Source organism: Pediculus humanus, genomic scaffold (genome assembly GCF_000006295.1).
Source record: "Pediculus humanus corporis 1103172107475 genomic scaffold, whole genome shotgun sequence".
NCBI lineage: Eukaryota > Metazoa > Arthropoda > Insecta > Psocodea > Pediculidae > Pediculus > Pediculus humanus.
Window position 1 is genome coordinate 1,354,306 of NW_002987093.1, and position 5,843 is coordinate 1,360,148.

Consider the following 5,843-nt stretch of genomic DNA (forward strand, 5'->3'; position numbering starts at 1 on the left):
TATAATACAGGTGTTATTGACGTGTCACGATCGAACGATCGATTTTTTTTTTTTTTTAAAAAAATGAATTATTTCATTTGTTAATTAAAAAAAAACAAAATGGAATGAATGACGTGTGCGTTTATCATCATCATCATCATTATTATTATTATTATTATTATTATTATTATTATTTTATTGTTTTTTTTGTAAAGTCGGAAAGACGTGTAGAATGCCGAACGGGAAGGGAGAAGGAAGGGGATGAGGATGGGGATGGGGGAAGGGTGAAGGAAGATGGATGAAAAGATTGAGCAAATTCGATTAATAGCTCGTGAATTTTTTTTGCTTTTGTTTGTTGTTTGTTGCCATTATTAATTAATCGTTTACCTGACATTTGACTAAACGTTTCGAAGGTTTTTTTTTTTTTTTTAATTATCATTATTCGTTTGGAATTTTACGATAGTTTTTGTTGTTTTTAAACGAGGCCAAAAGCAAAAAAAAAAAAAAAAAAAAAAAAAAAAAAAAAAAAAAGGAATGAATAGAAATTTTTCTGGTGCCACGAAAACACTTAGGGATACGTTAAATTACGTCAAAAAGTTTGGGATTTAAACATGGCGGCTTTTTTGCATTCCAAATCCGAACGAGAGCATTAAAAAAGAAAAGCAGACGAAAAAATTTAAAAAAAAAAAAAAAAATGGTATTAAAATTATCATCGGGGTCAGAGGGGAGAATGTGGGAGTAAGTAAGTAACTGTATACGTCGTCGTCGGCTTTTAAATAATAATAATAATAATAAAAAAAAAACATTTCTTCGGCTTGACACGGTATGATGAGAGGTGGGGGTAGGGGTGGAGGGAGAGGAAAAGGCGGTTTACCTTTTTTCGGTATGTCGCGCATATTACCCGATGACGAGTCGTAATACTTAAAAAATTTTTTAAAAAATCTTGTTTTCCAAGTCGAATATTATTATTATTATTCTTATTATTATTATTCTTTTTTTGGTCGTAATTCTTTTGAGTTTCACGTAACATTAATGATTTTTTAAGGTCAAGGGTCACGTTACGTGGAGCGGGGGTGGTTTGAAAAAAAAAAAAACTTTTCCAAACGTATTCGGAGTATTATAAAAATAATTGAAATAGTTTTCGAAACGGTTGCAATTCGTTAATGCCACGTTTATTATTATTATTATTACTATTATTATTACTATTATTATTATTACTATTATTATTATTATTATTATTATTATTATCATCATCATCATCATCATCATCATCATCATCATCATCATCATCATCATCATCATTTAGTGATTTATTCGTGTTTGAAATAATTTCGAGAAAAGAAAAGAAAAAAAATTATAAACTTTCTTTTTGATAAAAAAAAAAAAATTCGATTTCGCTTGGGAAAAATCAAGCAAAAAATCAATTACTCGATCGATCGATTTCCGATTCGTTATTATTAATCGATTGATCGATCGATCGATCGTTCGATTTAATTGTGAAAAGAAAGTTGAAAAAAAAAAATTTTATTAATACGATTGATTAGAAGACGACGACGACGTTTTTTTTTTTTTCGCATTGCATTGTTTTCATCGAACAATGTAGAAATTTATTTATTTATTTATTTTGGGGTCAATTAATAATAATGATAATAATTGATTGTTGGCGGGAGGGAGGGTGGATGAATGGAAGCACGCGACCTTAGGAGGGGGGGGGTGAAAGTGTGACGTACAGTCGATGGTTGTTCATCTTGTTTGCTTTTTTTTTTTGTCGGTTTGGTGACACGACTTTTGTGTCGAAAAAGATTTGTTGAATTTATCAATAGAGAAAGGAGGAGGGAGAGAGAGGGAGGGAGGGAGGGGAGTGAAAGAGATGTATGTTTGGGGGAGGAGAGAGAGAGAGAGAGTATGGAAAAGACCTTTGACCGGACCCGTGTGCCCCCTGCCCTGCCCTGTCCCGCCCGTAGGCGATTTTCCGTTGGGTTTTTTTTTTTTTTTAAATGTCGACAAATGTTTTTACATATAAAATTTAATAGGTAATTTGTTTGTGTGTTTGTTTGTTTGTTTGTTTGTTTGTTCGTTTGTTTATTTATTTTTACAGCTTTTGCAAATTTATTCGATTTTTATTCTTTATCATTTTTATCACTATTTTATTTAAATAACTCGCAAAAAGAAAAACTATATTAAACAAGTTCTTATACCGAGTGGAATGTTGACTTTGTTGTTGCAAAATAGTATTATCATTATTATTATTATTATTATTATTAAATGCGTTTAAACGTTTTTTTTTTATTTATTTATTGTGAAATAAAACATTATTATTATTATTATTATTTATTTCTTAGGTACGTTATTAGTCTCGTCAGTATTATCGCGAACACAAAATTTAAAAAAAAAATTAAATAAATGTTGTATGGGGTAAATTTTTGTTTTGTTTTTTTCTTTTTCTGCTGCCACGTTTGACGCCGCGTGCGTCATCACACTTGCGTGCAAAATGAATTTTTTATTTATTTTTGATTTATAATAATTGATTTTTTTATTATTATTATTAATATTATTATTTATTTTTTTTTTTAATGGTGTATTTATGTCGTGTCTTAAAAGTAATAAAAGTGTAATTAGAGAATTATGTGAAATGTTGTGTGTGTGTGTGTGTGAGAGAGAGAGAGAGAGAATGCGCCACGTTAAAATATCAGATTTGTTGTTGTCGTTGTTGTTGTTGTTGCTGCTCTCGTTCCATCGTAAACTATTCGTTATTTATTTATTATATTTATATGTTGGTTTACATGTTTAGAAAGTATACGAAGATTGTGTTAACTTGTTGTGTGTGTGCGCGTGCGCGTGCGTTGTCGTTTCAAGGTAAACTTTTTTATGTGAGGAGGAGAAGCAGAGACCCTACCTTAACTCGGGGGGACTAATATCGTTCGCATTACAATATGGGGAAAAGCGCGAGTGATGATGATGGGGCTCTATGGGGTCTTGTGATTTTCCTTCGATCCATACACGCACGCACACACACGCACGCACACACCCTCGAAAATCTCTCTCTTTCTCTCTTTCTCTCTCTTATTACTTTAATTTAATTTTGTTTTTTTTTTTCTTTTCAGGTACGTTATTCGCATTTTTTGAATGTTTCCAAAAGTTCGAGAACGTTGGGTGAGTCAAAATTAATTTTATTTATTAATTTTTTTTTAATTTTTGTCGCGTATCGCGTTTACTTACTCTATGACGAATTTTTCCCGGTTTGCCGCCATTTAAAAAAAAAAAAAAATTATGAGATATTTCCCGGGTGGTTTCCTGTCGTCGCGTTTTTTTTCCTCCATTCATTCATTCATTCGAGTTTACGGAAGTCGGATGCTTCATGATGAACGTGGCAATAATTTTATTTACTCGTAAATAATAATAATAATAATATTCGTTCCACTTTTTCGTTTTTTTTTGTAATGATTTGAAAAACAATAAAAAAAAACGAGAGAGAGAGAGAGAGAAAGGGGGAAAACTTTTACATTTATTTATTTAATTTATTTACTTTTTTTTTGTTGAACGTGTGAAAAAATTAATTTTAATTAATAATAATAATAATTATTATTATTATTATTAATACGTGGCCGGGGGGGGGGTGAGGGTCGAAATGGTGTCACCTTTTTTTTCTTCCTTTCAATCCAAAATTTCGAAGTCGTTTTTTTGAAAATTAATGAAAGTAACGGAAAAAGTTTACGAATTTCGAAAACGACAACGATGGTGATGATGATGAGGTGAGATTTGGGGAGACGGAGGGAGGAGGAATGGGGAGGGGAGGGGAAGGAGAAACGCGTAAAATTTTTTCGAAAGAAAAGTCGTAAAAAAAACAACACCACGGGTAGGAGATACATATAAAATTCTCGTTTAAATTGCTTTTAGATAATCCATAAATTCTCTCTCTCTCACTCTCTCTCTCTCTTTTCTCCATAATGTTTTTTTTTTAAATGTCTTTTTTGTGACCCTGTTGAAAAAAAAAATAAAAAATAAAAACGATGTTGTCGATGATGATGATGATGATGATGATGATGATGGAAAATCGGTTATTAAATTTTTTTAAATGCATCGTTAACGGCGCCACCCTTCACCGCCCCTCGCCCCTCGCTTCTCCCTGCCCTGCCCTGCCGCCATTTTAATTTCTATACATATTTTAATCTTAATATTTACTTTTTTTTTAAAATGTCGTTCACCGAATTTCCAGGTACGATTTTCCGCAATTTTCGTTTTGACAATTTTTTTTCTCTCTTATTTATAAGTTCCATTTATGGCATTCCCCGGTTTTTTTTTTTTTTTTGGCTTGTTTTATTATTATTATTATTATTATTACATAAAAACTGGCGGTTGAAAAAAAAAAAAATTTTTTTATTGCGTACGTCGTTATTGAATTTCGCCATAAAATATTTATTATTATTATTATCATTATTGATATTTTCTTGTGGTTTTTAATGTGTGTTGATACAAGCCAATCAATCGTGTTGGATGAGGAGACGAAGAGGGAAAAGGTACGAGAGAGAAAGAGAGAGATGATGATGTAAAACGGTGATATATTAAAAGCTCTCTCTTTATCTCTCTCTCTCTCTCTCTCTCTCTCTCTCTCTCTCTCTCTCTCTCTCTCTCTCTGCCCCCTTTTGGTCAATTAATTTTTTTCTGTTGGTATTTTATTTATTTTTGTTTCTACTCGTTGAATGTGTGTACATTTTACAAAAAAAAAAAAAAAACTAAGAGAAGGCTGTGAGAATGCCCTTCGTTTAAAACGTCAAACGTTTTTTTTTTTCATTTTTCTCTTTAATTTTTTTGCAAAAGTGTTAAAAAAGTTTCAAGGTTTATTATATTTAAAATAAAAAAAAGAATCGTTGTTTTGTTGCGAAGGGGGTGGAGGAGGAAGACGGGGTGGGATGGGGGAGGGGAGAGAAAACAACCCAAAATTATCATCATCATTATCATTACAGTAACAATACATTCGATTGTTTTCGTGTCAAAACTAAAAAAATTTTTTTTTTATTTTCAAAAATTTTAAAAATCGCTCTTGACCTACACCCCTCTCTGCCTCCCTCTCTCTCTTCCTCCCTCTTCCCCTTCTCCCCTCTTTTTTTTCACACCGGGAAGTTTACAGGACGGTCGTAAAGTTTCGATTTTTTTTTTTTTTTGTTGTTGTCGTTCGCATTCGGAAAAATAAACAATTTCGTTCGCAAAACGGTTTAAAATATCCTGTTGATTCTAAATAGGGGAGCGGGGGGGGGGGAAAAGAAAGGATCTCGCGACGAAACCGGAAATGGTGAAACGTCGGAACTTGCAAATTTTCTGGATTTTTTTTGGGGGGGGGGAAATTGAAATTCGTTGAGTTGGTAGTTTTGTTTCGGTTTGTAAAAAATTTTTATTTCAATAAGACGATGCGCTCTCTAATAATGACAATGATGATGATGATGTTGATGTTGATGACGACGACGACAATGATAATGATTATCGCGTTGAAAAGTAAAATAATAATCAAAAAACGTGAAAAAAAAAAAACAACACTATTTTCTCCTTTAATTATTGCTTGACCTCGTGACCTTAATTTTCTTTTATTATTATTATTATTATTATTATTATTATTATTATTATTATTATTATTATTATTATTTCAAAGTATACCTATTTTCTCCATCGAATTCCTCTGTTTCTTTCGGAGTTTTTTTCTAATTTATTTATTTTTATTTTATTTCTCAGGTTTTCATTGTTTTTTTCTTTTTTCTTTTCTGTTCGATTTGCATCTTTTCTCATAATAATGATAATTTTTTTCAAGTTTTCTCTCCACGTCATAAAATGTGGAACAAATTTTTTTTTGCGGTTGTTGTTGCTGGTATTTT